Below are 13,118 nucleotides of genomic sequence, written 5' to 3' on the forward strand. Positions count from 1 at the left end.
CTCTTTGGTTGTTTGCCTCCGTTGCTGACCATGGTGGGAATTCATGGGAATCCTCACTAGGAAGGAAGCAAACCTGAAGTGGCTGAGGATGTAAAATCACATTTCCCATTTCAATTTGGGGAAGTTGAACCCAATTTGCACCTCACCCCTCCAAGGAGACCCCATAACCCTCCTGCGCTGCTCTTCTGCAATCTTCCCACCTTGGCTGTTTGCTTATCTTCTCAGCAAAGGCTGGGAGGTTCCTTCATGCTTCCCAGTACGTGGGCTTCAGTGACAACATATCCGTAGTGGTGCTAGATATGAAGGCACTATTTCATTTTTTTGGCCTTGTTTGCATTATTTTTGGTTTGTATATTTGGGCTTGGCATAAAACCCAGCGGAGAGGCTCTCATTTAGTCAAGGCCGTTTCTGCATTCATTGCAGATGAGCATGGTGCTCCTGGGAGCCAGTTTTATTCCGGGCTTTGCCAGTGATTCATTTCTGGACGCTGCCTGAGTGATTCCCTGTGGGCCTCAGTTTCCTGTTCTGTAAAATGGAGATAATACCCGTTTACAGCCCAGGGCTGCTTTGAAGCCCTTACAAACTAATCTGATGTGTTTGGATGAAAGTTTCTATAAAGCAGATTAAAAAAGCATGCAGCTCTCATTCAGGGCCTTGTATGAAGTGATGGGGACTGTTGAATTCCTCCCCGGGATGAATGTGTCTGTGTCGAGCACTCAGACAATGCTGAACACTGCAGCAATATTCGTGTAACTTTTCTAAAAGCATCCACTGTTGGTGCCCATGGCAGGGCTTGCTGCTATTCATTCTTTTTGTTTATTTTATGTAAATCCTTTTTCCTTCTCATTGAAAACACAAACAAAAAAGGGGATGACAAAAAAAAAAAAAAAAAAAAAAAAAAGATTTTTTCCCTGTAAGCCCCATAAAATCGATTCATCCCGACGGAGTTTTTAACAGTGCCAACCCTCTGCCTGTCCGTCTGATTTTAAAAAGAAACTCTCCGCTTTCTCCCGACTGTCATATTACGGGGGAAAACATGAAAGCAGAAATGAAAGAGGTGCAGAATTGTTGTCCCCTTGCTTTTCTCCCCCGGCTCCCTTTATGTGCGCCCTCCCAGCCCCCTCCACCTCCCTCCCTCCTGCTCTGCCTCAGTTCCCATTGAAATGTCAAATGCAGCAGTTGTCTGCAAGTGAAAGAGGGGCTCCCTGGTGGGAACGGGCTGCCCTTCTAACCTGGAGGCCTCGGCTCTTCTCTTCTCCCTTTTTGGTGTTTCCCATCCCACTTTCTCAGCAGATGTTGTGTGGCTGTAAAGGAATGAGTTTCTTTTCACCTGGCCATGTGAATGGGCTGGCACAGAAACTTATTCTCTCAGACTCTGGCAACAGCTTACACAGAAAGAGATTGTTTCTAAGAGCAGTCTTTTTTTTCTTTCTTTCCCTCTTTTTTTTTTCTTTTTTTTTTTTTAGAAGAAGATAGGGAGAAAAAAGGCGGAGAGAAACTGGCTGTATTTTAAGCTTCCTCCTTGGGTGCCAAAGGAGCCCTTAGAGTTTTGTTGCTGCTACTTTTGTTCCTTTTATAGCTCTGATTCAAGCCGCTGGGCTTTCAGCTCCCCTTTTGTCTTAGCCCCTCTTTTCCCAAGCAGTTGACATGAGAATGGCTGCAACAAGATGGTGGAGGTTCACCCAGGAACATTGCCCTTGGTTTCGTCCAGGGCTGCAGTTTTTGACTCTCTCAGTAGCTGATTTGTGGAAGTTCGCAAGCGTGTGACATTTCACATGCTTTCTGCGGGAAAAAATATTTACTTTTAGAAGGGTTCTGCCTGAAAATATGTAACAGTGTGGTGCAAAAATGCTCAAACTCTATCCCAGTGTTGGTTTTTGTGTCACTCAAATATTTGAGATAGGAGGAGCACATTGAAAGTGGAAGAAATAGAGGGTAGGTGAGCTTTCACACTCTGTCCCTATTTTAGCGTCCTCAATACCTAACATTGCTCATTGTCCCCGGTAGCCTGCTTTTTCTCCCTTCATCACAAGTTCAGGCATCTAACGTTGGTCAACAGCAGAGAAGTTATGAAGAAGAGATGCTCGGCAACCCTGTGCAGAGGTTTTTGGCCCATGTTTTTCTGTGTTTATTTGCTCAGAGCCCAGCTCTTTCTACTCAGGCTCGGTGGATATTCAGGAGCAAACTCCATACCTGGGATCACGGATCATTTGGTCTTTTCCTGCCCCGATGAGACAAATGCACGTGCTGCTGGTCCTGAAGAATGGGGTTGTCGTTTACTGATTTAATGAGTAAATAATAAGCTATTCTGAAAATACTGTAGGGATGTTATGCCAGTGCTTCTCTCTGGGTATTTATACACATTTTAACTCCAGTTGTTTTTTTGTTGTGTGTGTGTGTGTGGTTTTTTAAAAATCTGAAGTTTATTTTTACAGTGGTGCTTGGAAGGCTGTAAATGATCCACAAGGAATTAACAGACAAAAGTCCCTGGCACTGCTCCACCCTATTGAAGGCAATGGCAAATCTCCCATTTACTTCAGTGGAAGTAACAAGTAAGGCCTGTGAGAGTAAAAAATTAATCATTTTTATGATCAGGATATCTTTCTAAGTCTTGGTCTTTGTACTTTATCTGACTGAGGTGTTTGGTGCTCGCGTGACAAAGGAGGGCATAAACAAATCACAAACATCTCAGGTGAAATACGGATTCATAAAAGGCAAATTCATAAATCTGAAAGCTGTGGGTAAGCCTTGCTATTCAGACAATATTTTGGAAACCTGGACTCAAGTTCTGTTAACAAAAAATACAGTTGGTGTGTTTGAGAGGTTGACCTGACTCTCCATCGATCACGTAGTCAGCAATTGTTTGAGAGCATTTCATCTTTCCTGTTTGTAAAAAGCACGGTTTTTGGAGATGCAGGACTGGAGGAGTTTGGAATTGAACCTTCTGCCTGGACAAGTAAATATGAACAGATCCCTTGCAAAATCTAACCAGGAGGAGATGGTTCACCCCCAGCCAGAAATCCTGTGTATGCTGTGCTTGGGGTTAGAAGTTTGTAGAAGCATTTTCCTCTGTCTGTTCTGGCATGTCTGAACTGTTACTCTGTTAAATAATAGGATGGTGTAAGTAACTCAGAGGTACACTGCTTATGTAGCCTGCTCTGTCAGTGGGTTCCAAATGACTTCATGAAGGAAGCAAATATCGCTATCTTACATCTCAGATGGGAACCTGAGGCTCTCTAGCAGGGCCAAATTCACAAGGATAGGGTTCAGCCCTTTCCTAAGTCTTAGTCTAGCATCTTATCCCCTGTCTTTTAAAAGCTTTATCCCTAAAACGTGTCTTGAGCTAAGGGCTCTGTATTGTAAAGTTTTCCTATTGATTCCTTCCCTGGAGTTTATGCCTTTTGGAGGAGATGGGGCATTGCTAATTGCTTCAGCTGTTCTTGACTGTTACAGGGCACTTGAGCAGAACTGTGCAGCCTGAGCATTTGTGCTTTGTAAAATAACCCCTCGGCCCTACAGAATGGAAGGATTAACAAGTTTAACTTTCTTGATTTGTTTTGAATTATTCTCTGCACCATACTCGTCTAGGGCACAGCGTAGCTGAAGGTAAGGCAAGGCTGTCGCTAGACTAGCTGAAGATGAGTGCCATGGAAATAAAGAGCTTTTGTCCCTCTCCAAGCAGTGACACTGACCGAAATAAAGGACATCTGGGTAGGAAATAGCAAGCTGCTTCCAGGGAGCATCCATGGTGTACCTCAGCTTGCCATGAATGCTGCCCGTGCTAGGCAACGAGCGGAGGGAGCTGCAGGCAGCCGTGAGCCAGGCCAAAAAGAGAGAAAGAGAAAAGAGTAACCCTGAGAAAAAGGGGTGCGCTCTTCCCAACCATGCTCTGGGCTGGAAGTCTTTTTATTCTTGCCTTTTGTGGCGTTTTTCCCCCTTCTTTTTCACAGCCCAGCAGTGGGTCTCAGTGCTGGGGGAGCGTTGGGTGGCCATGTCCCCCTGTCCTGCCCTGCCTGACCTTCAGGTGGGCTCAGGGCTACTTGTAGCGGGTCTGGAGGGTGAGCTGTCCAATTTGTCCCAACAAATTTCTCTGGGCAATATTTTGAAGAAGGCAGTGGTGGATGGAGGTGAAGTAGCTTGCCCGAGGTTATAGTAGAAGTCAGTGACAGAGGGAAGAATTTTCCTCTGCCCATCTTACCCCCATTTCTGTGACATCTTTTTTTCCTCACTTGCTGTGGAAATGCATGAAATTGCAATTAAAATCAGAGGGTGAAAGACAACAAAAAAGGAGGTGTGTGTGGGGTGTACAAACGGCTTTGGATGAGAGCTGGGGGTCACTGCCAAGCCTGTGAAATGGAGCAGGACAGGGCAACGGGGCTGGAGAGGCGGCAATGCTCTTGGGGTGGCTCTGAGGCTGTAAGAAAGTAGGACCAGGAGAGAAGGGCAGGGGAAGAAGCTCCCCTTGGTGATGGTCTCACTGCTTAAACATTTCTTGCTCTGTTTTTTTGTCTCTGTTTCTCTGGGCTCTCTGAAGAGCTGCTGCCCTGTTCCTTTATTACCATGTGTGGTTCTGCAACAAATCAGCACTCAAAAATTTACTAAAATTCTTGGTTTAATTAATCCCTATTTCTCTCACATGCCTCCCTCCCATCTTTAAGGGCTGGAGCAATGAGACCCTCCTGAGATCAGGGGTGCTGGAAGCAACCCGATGCGTCTCGTGCCCTTCAGCACAGGCTGGGGGCTGAAGTGCAGGGGAGGCTGCAGCTGTAGCTGAGGAAGCAGCCTCAAGAGGGAGAGAAGGCTTTCTCTCAGGCTTTTACAACCAACGTTCAAAGAGAAATGCCTTTAGAGAAGAAAAGGCCGGGCTTGCTGGCTGTACAAACCCCAGCCCTGCAAATCTGTTCAGTAGCTTTGCTTTCCTTGATGCTCCTCATCTGTTTGATCCTCCCCTTCATTCCTGCTGATGTCTGGGGGCTGCTTTCTAAACCTAGGGGCTAAAAAGCTGAGGCTGGGATGAGGCATCTCTCCTAAATGATGCAGGTCTGAGTCTCTGCTCCTTGGTCAGAGATGTATCATCCCTGTGCACGACAGGACAAACAGACTGCAGAGGAGGGGAGCAAGCAGATTTGTTTCTTTGATCTGAAGGATGCCCTGGCACTCTTTGGGTAATGACTGGACAAGGCCAGCACAATTGGACAAATGACCAAAATAATAAATAACAAATGGAAAACTCTGCTTCCTGCAACGAGCTGGCTCTTTACAGGCAGTACGAGGTTTGCAGCACCAGCCCTAGCAGCAGTGTTGAAAGTTGTCCCAAACATGTAAATGAAGCAAAGCTCTAATGACAGGAGGCCAAGCCACCATGAACCCACTGTATCACGCTGTTAATAGGAAGGGGGCCTCAATTAATTAAACTCTTAAAGGGTGATGCAAAACCATCAGAAGAAATTTGTGGTGCACATAAAGACAAAGTGTGTTGCACCATATCTAATTGCCAGAATAATTATTTTCTGCTATGCAAATTACCAGGAGCAAATTCACTGCAGTACATTTATGTGTATTTAATTATCATCAAGAGCTGGAGTTGAGGGACTAGATTTAATATGTTTGTAATGAAATAGCCAGAATATGTGTGTGTGTTTGCAGAGAACTCGTTATTTCACCACAGCTGGATTTGTTTATTTTAAATAAATCATTATGGCAGATACAGTTTTGCATGTTTGCCCATTTGCCGATTTATCATAAAAATTGTGGTTTCAGTTATATGGGTGGTTTCTATCAAACACACATGACCCCTCTTGCTTGTGAGCTGCATGCTTCTGTGTTTTAAGGAGGAGCTCAACTCAAAGAAAAGACGTTAGTTCATGTCAAATATAAGAGTAGAGGAGTAGGAGGAATTGGGATGACCATCTTTGAGAAGAAAGCCTGGGTGGGTGTAGGTTTTGTAATGGGCCACGGGTCTCCATGCTTTCGGGATGACAGTTTTAATTCCAGCCTCGCCCATTTGTAAGCCAAAATGGTTCTTGCTGGATGGTTAGTTGGTGGTATACGTAAAGCAAGTCAGTGCTTTTGGTTTCTAGTGAATATTTTATATATTCTCATCCTACCAAAAAGCCACAGAAATGTGTGTGGGATGCAGGAGCACTGCTGCTGGCCCTGACATTGTTCTTCCCCTCTTAAGCTGCAAATTTTCTGGGCAGTGCTGCAATGAAGACGCTGGGATATCAGTTCAACACTGAAGTTATTAGAAAATACTAAAAATGGGAAGAAATACGTTTGCTATTAAATTTTTTATTTTTATTGTTGTCTGTTAATGGAGCTCTTAGAAGGAAACATCTGACTCTTGTGCCAGGGAAAGGTGAGATTTGCAGGGTATTCAGCTCTTTTTCCTGGGAGAGATGTATTTTACTGTCACTTTCAGAGAGCTCAGCAAGCTGAAATTTGCCTTTTGATTGAATCCCATTTATTCTTGTGCTCATTGTGTGTTGAGTGTCTTGATACCACCTCATGTGCAGAAAGTGCATTTGACAAGTGCTAGCACACCACAAAATGAGGAAAGTACGGTCCTGGACTATTATTTCTGTGTGTCAGTGTAGGTGGCCACGTCGCATAGTTCTCAGCAGCGTTGTGTGCAGCGTGATCCTATCGAAACCTCTAGGGATCTGCAGCTCTGGAGATACTGCTCCATGGCAGTTCAAGCTCAGGTCAGGAAGATGAATCATTAAAAGTCTTCTGCCTTGTGTGTTTTTTGCTTCCCTTGGTCTAGAGGCAGTAACCTGGATGCAGTTGACTTCTGCCTAACACCCAACCCATCCCAAAAATGAGCAGAGAGGCTCCCAAGCTGACTGGTTCTCTGCGTGCAGCAGCAGTGCCAGGTGAAAAAGGGGTTGCAATGCAATTAGCAGCACCAGCCATAGCCACAGAGCCGTGCTTGGCACTTTGCTTCCCCTCATGGATTCAGGCACCAGCTGCACAACACAAAGCAGGGGTAAGGAGGGGACACAAAGGCACCGTGCTGTGACATGGGGGTGGGACAGAGCCAGCTTCTGGTGACATCGCCTGAGCCCCAAGGGTGCCCACTGAGACCTTATTTGCCGTGTCCCTGTGCTGGTTTGTGTATAATTGATGGACCCTCCGATGTCCTGCCTCCCCCTCCTCACCAGGACATCCTCTTCTGTGTTCGTTTATTTTTTAAATAATTAACAGACTTTGCGACTGCCTGTCTATACATCCCCCTGGAATCCCTCTCCAGCTGCTCTCATCCATCCCCACAGCTCCTCCCTCTCCTCTGCAATGCTCTTTTCCATTCACTGTGCCTTAAAAGGGTGCCTTTTGTTTCAGCTCTGCCGTGCAGTGAAATCTCTGGGCACTTTTTGAACGGGGTTCCCCTCGCTGCTTGATGGTGCCCTGTAATCTTCCTTTGCCTCCTAAGTGCACCGCAGAAGCTGTCACTCCTACAGAAACCGATGTGGGTGTGTATAATTCTTGTAACTCTTGTCTGATGGGCACCTTCTGTCCCTCCCCAAAGTGCCTTTATAAATCACTTAGTGTGAAGGGCTTGGTGCAGCTGAGGACGGACCAGGAACACCCTTCTTACCTCCGCCTTGTCCCCTCCTATGCACCCTCCATGTGGCTGGTGGTGGCCACAGCTCGCTGTGGTTTGGCTGGCACCTGGGTGGGTGCAGCTGGGGTTCGAGCAACCCAGCACACATCATCTTCTTCCAATGAACCTGCCTTGCTATGGTATGAGTAGTGGAGAAGCCTTAGCACTTCTTCACACCGTTGGGAAAATCAGCTTCTGGAGGTGCTGTCTTCAGTCCTGCTGCCACGTTGGGCTCTGTGTGCTTTGTGTAAATCACCAGCAGCAAGAGGAGGTGCTGCTGTCCAGGTGGAAGTGGTGATTTGTGTGTAAAAGCCCTGGGGAAGTGCTGCTCTATGGGCATGCATTTGGGAGTGAGAAATGCTGGGACTATTCTTGTTGAGCCTGGGCCTCTTCTCATTGTGAACAGAAGACGGTATCAGATTGTTTTTCTTCTGCCCCGTGAGGACCAGCTCCCTATATTAATAACTTTATAAATAACCTTGCTTCCCACCTTCGCTTGCCTTGGCTTGCTGCTCCCCAGACCCACCTCGTAATTGAGGCTCAGCCTGTGGCGAGGCTGGGGGCTGTGCCGGCAGTGCACGTATTCACGGCGTGGCAGGCAGGCAGAGAGGACCCTCCCTGACACCATCACTCACAGCAAGCATCAGACACGCAGCCGGCTTTGATGTGGCTCCTGGGTTTGCAGCCTCAAAGGGGGGAATCTTTGGAGCCCCGTTTGCTCTGCTCCCTGCACCAGGCATTGCAGCGATGCCATAACGGCCAGCAACATTGCTCTTGGTGCAGCAAGGCTGCTCTGAAGGTTGTAATACTCAGGGCTGGGGCAGGGAGGGTGGGAGATAGGGCTGCTGGAGGGCACTTGTCAGGGGACGTTGGCCCTGCAGTTAGGAGAAGCCGGGGAGGAGGGAAGGGAAGACAGCAAGAGCGATGCTGCAGCAGGGAGGGCTTTGTATCAGCAAGCAAATCTTTTCTGCTCAGCAGGGCTGCTGGGATTTGCTCAGGTCTCCTCCCAGACAAATTAACTCAGTTCAACACCTGCTCCTTTACTATGGTCAGGCTAACTCCACTGCAGCCCTGGGCTTTCCTTCTCTCTCTCTCTCTTTCTCTTTTTAATGACATGGATGCAGGCTGTGAACTCCCTTCTCTTGTTTTTATGCTCCCCAACCCACCCTTTCCCATGGAGGGTGAGATTCGCTCCCTCAGGAACATAACTGGGAAAAAAAAAAAAAAAAAAGTACAGTTGAACAGTTGAAAGACTTAGAACAAAACCTCACAACAAAAAAAAAAAAAAAAAAAAAGGAAAAAACCAACACCAAAAAAACCCAAGCTGGCAAGAGGTGAAGGGTATGTAATTACTATTCCTTCTGCAGCCTGCTAAAGCTGCATGTTTTAACCATCTGAGGACAGCAGGGAATTTTCCTTTCCAAGAGTCAAACGTGGGGTTTGCATTTTATTTCTTTACAGGAGGGGTGTGGGGAGAAAGAAGTGGACTTGGTTTTCATTGGGATTAGCTAAAGCTCCTTCCACTTTTATGTTGGCAACACGAGGTTTCGTCAGACCTCTGATCCTGCACTGAATAAAAATATAGCATTACTGTCAAACTGTAAAAACGGAGGGCTTGAACTTAACTGGATTAAAGTGCATTCGCGACAGCAGTCTTTGCTTAATGGAGCCATGGCGTGTGGGGCTGCTGCTGCACTGCCCGAAGCAGCCATCATCCCCACCAGGGCATCCAGGGGGGTTTCGTTCCCTGCTGCTGACCGGGCAGCCTCTGGCTGGGTGTTCCCAGGGAATATTTCTCTTGATGCTCCATTATCCCATTGCTGCATTTCTGTGGATTTATCCTTGACGAGGCACTGTTGGCAGCGGGCTCGCTAGTCAGTAGGGTGCACCTCATCTTCATGGAGATGTATGCACGTGCTTTAATTGCAAATAAATGCACTGAGCCGTATTTGCCTGTAGTTTGGTGTTCGCCTTTCCCATATGAATAAACATCCCTGGCTGCTTGTCTTCATCCTCCGTGCACTTTGAGAGGGCTCTCACAGCCTGTTTGCCACTGTTGGCTCTTGGTTTGTTGTTTGGACGCTTTTCTTGCCAGATTTTGCAGGTTTTCCCCCTTCCCTAGGATGAGGCAGGGTTTTCCTGACCTCCGCTAATGGTCCAATGTATTGTGGGTTTAATGCTATGTTTTATAATGGAGCTTGAAGGCCTGGGAGAACCCACTTGTGCCATGTTACGTGCTGTGCCTCCCGTCTTGATGAGCGCTTGGATGTATCCCCATATGTCCAGTAATGAGCGTGGGCTAATTGCCTAGGCAGATAGAAAAATAGATAGGTAATTTGTAGCTATTTAATTTTACATTAGGCAGAGGGATGTAGGGGCAGAGGCTAATGTTGTTGGCATTTCTTTTCAGGGTTGTTAACCAGATATGCTGCCTCTGGGGCATAACAATACCTCCCTCGGTAGCGCTCTCTAATACTTTTATTACGTTCTTATTAATTTAGCAGTGGCCTAAAGTCTGCGAGGCACCTTCCAAGGCATGATCCCTGCCCTGAGGACCTTACAGACTAATTCCAAGGCATGATACAACCGGGGATTACTCAGTGAGGGCAAGGGCCTAATGGAGTACGAAATGGTTTCTATTAGATAAATGGATAAGGATGAATCAGTGGAAGAGTTAATCACGTCGCTCCCCGTAGGCGCGCGGGGAGAAGCATCTCCTTAGGAGGTCAGCGGCGTGGCTGAGCTCAGCGAGGTCGCTCCACACAGGGAACGTGGATGAAGGTTGTCCCTCACCTCCCATCTTCTGTTGGAGCAGAAGCAGAGTGCTGGGAGAGTTTTAGGGGTGAAATCCCAAAGCTGTGCCTTTTTGCCATAGGTTTCAGCTCTCTGGAAGCCAGGAAGTGAGGTTCCAGACAAGAAAGCTCTCTCCAGGAGGCTGGGGAGAAGCCTGGAGGGCAGCAGGAGCTGTGAGAGGCTTTCTGCACAGGGGTGGCCCCAGCACCTGTCCTCCTCATTTGAAGCCTGGAAGCTGCCCAGCACAACCACGGCCGCGGGACAGATGGGGCTGCCGGGCAGCGACAGCTGGGGGGGCAGAGGGCAGCAGGGATGAAAGCGAGACGGGCAGCCCTCCCCGCGCTGCTGAGCCGGTGGGGAACATTTGGTGGCCATGTGGCATCTGGCAGCAGCGCTCGCTTCTCTGGCATTTCCTCTGGTGAAAGGAAAAGCAGAGCAATTTGCTCCCGGGAGGCTGCTCTGCCCCGACCCTTCAGCAGGCACTGCGGCACAGGCCCCCCCCCCCAGCCCCCAGCCCAAGGTACACATCCTCTGCCTTGATTTACTCCCTCATTTATTTATTTTTTAAATTTATTATTTTTTTTAACTTCTGAGAAACAAACTCTCTGCATCACTTACTTTAAAAACTAGTTGCTCTAGCAACTGGATGCGGGGTTTAGAGTGGCCGGCTGCGTTGTCTTGACATCATTGTTTGATTTTCAGTTGCTGGAGCAACAGATTGCTGGGAAGGACCAGCGAGGTCGAGGTTCCTCTTTCTTTCTTCCTCCACGTTGCTTTTCTTTAGGCCTCCGAGCACCATCGCCGGTTTGCCTTTCACTGAAGACACACACTGTTAACATATGATGGGAAGATGTCAGGCTGTATTAGAAGAAATGGAGGTTAGGTCAAAGGCTTGTTACAATGGGAGAATTCCTACAAAACTGAAGGGAAGAAAAAAAAAAAGGAGAGAATGAATGAGCCATTATATTTCCCAAGATCAGAGCGTCAGGAAAGACATGGCTCCAGCACACCCAGTGTTAGCCGTTTGCCATGCAGATTTTTTTTGTTGGTTGTTCTGAATCCAAGTTTTTCCAAACCTGAGACACAGCTGGGCTAATAAGCAGGGAATGTAAAATGTCATCAGATATAACTGTATAAGTCAATACCGTAACTCCTTAATTTCCTTTTAATGTAACATTACACTTATATCTGATATTTTTCTCTGATATTTTTTTGCCTTTCCCTGTGTCATCTCTGGCCAGAAAATAGCCATTTAATCCACCCCAGAAAGCCTTCTTCTGCAGTGTGGTACATGGGACAGCGATTTACCTAATTATTTTTTTTCCTTAAAGTTAGATATTCCCCATGCTGATCATTCAGGGCTCTCAAGAGGCTGGTGGGAGGATGTTGCCATCTCAGAAGCACCAATGTCTCCTCCTACCAGGAGCATGGAGGGATTGTGTCCCCGGCGGGACAAGGGTATCCTGAAGATGACATGCTGAGAGTTCAGTAAGCAGTATAATGTCCTTAATGGAAATGCTCACAGACAGGAATGCTTAACTCCATTTTTCTGGGCTGAGACTTTCTCCTTTGTCTTTTTGCGCTGTGTGGAGGCTAGCAGCATCCTGGGCCTGGCTGAGCTCTCCGGATGAACAAAAGCCATGTTCCTGCATGAAGCTCATTGTGAGATTTGGCTGGGTTTCCTCTCCGTCAGTGTTTGCAGAACTTAAGGTGACAACAGCTACAGGCTTTTTTGGTGATGCTGAATTTGCAGTTCTCTGGGTCTGAGTTTTAAATTTCGTCCTGGCATGAGGCTGACCAGGCGTGGTGTGAAGGCCAGAACAAGGGGGAGGTTGGAGGCAGGGTGATGCATGTACTGGAATACAGTTTTGGCATTGTGCACTAAAATAGCAAGAAATGGGATGTCAAAGGAGGGCCTTTTTTTTTCTTTTTTTTTCTTTTTTTTTTTTTTTCCTCCAAACATTTTATGCTTCAAACCTAAATGATAAACCACTGCTCTTTCGGGAGGCTGAATGTGTCCCTGATTACCTGACAAAATAGCCATACGTTTTCAGTTTATATTAGTAGATGTAGAGTGGCCTTAAGGGATGCTGTTGGATGGAATGGGATAAGTGAAATGTAAAATGCAGTCTTAACATAAATGTAACTGGAAATTAAAAGTAAAGTTTGAAAACAAAATAAGAGGAATAATACTAAAAAAAAAAAAGAAAGAAAGAAAACCGTTGATGTGAAGATAATGGAAACTGTCATTAAAAGTTACTTAAAAATGTGAGCTTTTGTTCTGAGAACTCCTCTGAATGTGTCTGACCATCCAGCTCATTCCAAATTTCCATAATATATATGTATGAAGTGCAAACTTTTTCACAATGAAGTTATGGTTTCAGTGTTACACCCTCGCTGCCCACAAAATACACAGACTTCAAATTAACAAATATACATGCCTCAAAGTCTACACAATGCCGGCCACAAATATGCATGCAGGAATGCTGGTTGCTAGAGTTCGGAGTCAGCTATTAGCGAACAGTTGTATGGTGTTCAGATAATTTGTTCCTAAATGCCACACACGTACCACATGGTTCAGATGTGGTTTGGGGAGCCATAAAATGGGATTTCAAACTGGTTCTGTCCTTGCTCTTAAACCCAGAGCTCAGCTAGGGCTCAGATGCATCGCAGGCGTCCTCAGTCTGGGATATTGTGACTAGCTGGGTTTTGTGGAGGCTAA

At 46.6% G+C, this 13,118-nt stretch overlaps 1 long non-coding RNA gene across 1 annotated transcript in view; it reads left to right on the top strand.

The window, feature by feature from the left end:
* Window positions 1-13,118, top strand: part of LOC101799467 (uncharacterized) — a 60,577-nt gene that overhangs the window by 39,362 nt on the left and 8,097 nt on the right. The window contains exons 12-13 of the long non-coding RNA XR_011812161.1: window positions 2,436-2,552; window positions 11,728-12,106. This is a non-coding gene — a long non-coding RNA (uncharacterized lncRNA). The remainder of the gene's footprint in view (window positions 1-2,435; window positions 2,553-11,727; window positions 12,107-13,118) is intronic.

The sequence above is a fragment of the Anas platyrhynchos genome, chromosome 11 (genome assembly GCF_047663525.1).
Source record: "Anas platyrhynchos isolate ZD024472 breed Pekin duck chromosome 11, IASCAAS_PekinDuck_T2T, whole genome shotgun sequence".
Lineage (NCBI taxonomy): Eukaryota > Metazoa > Chordata > Aves > Anseriformes > Anatidae > Anas > Anas platyrhynchos.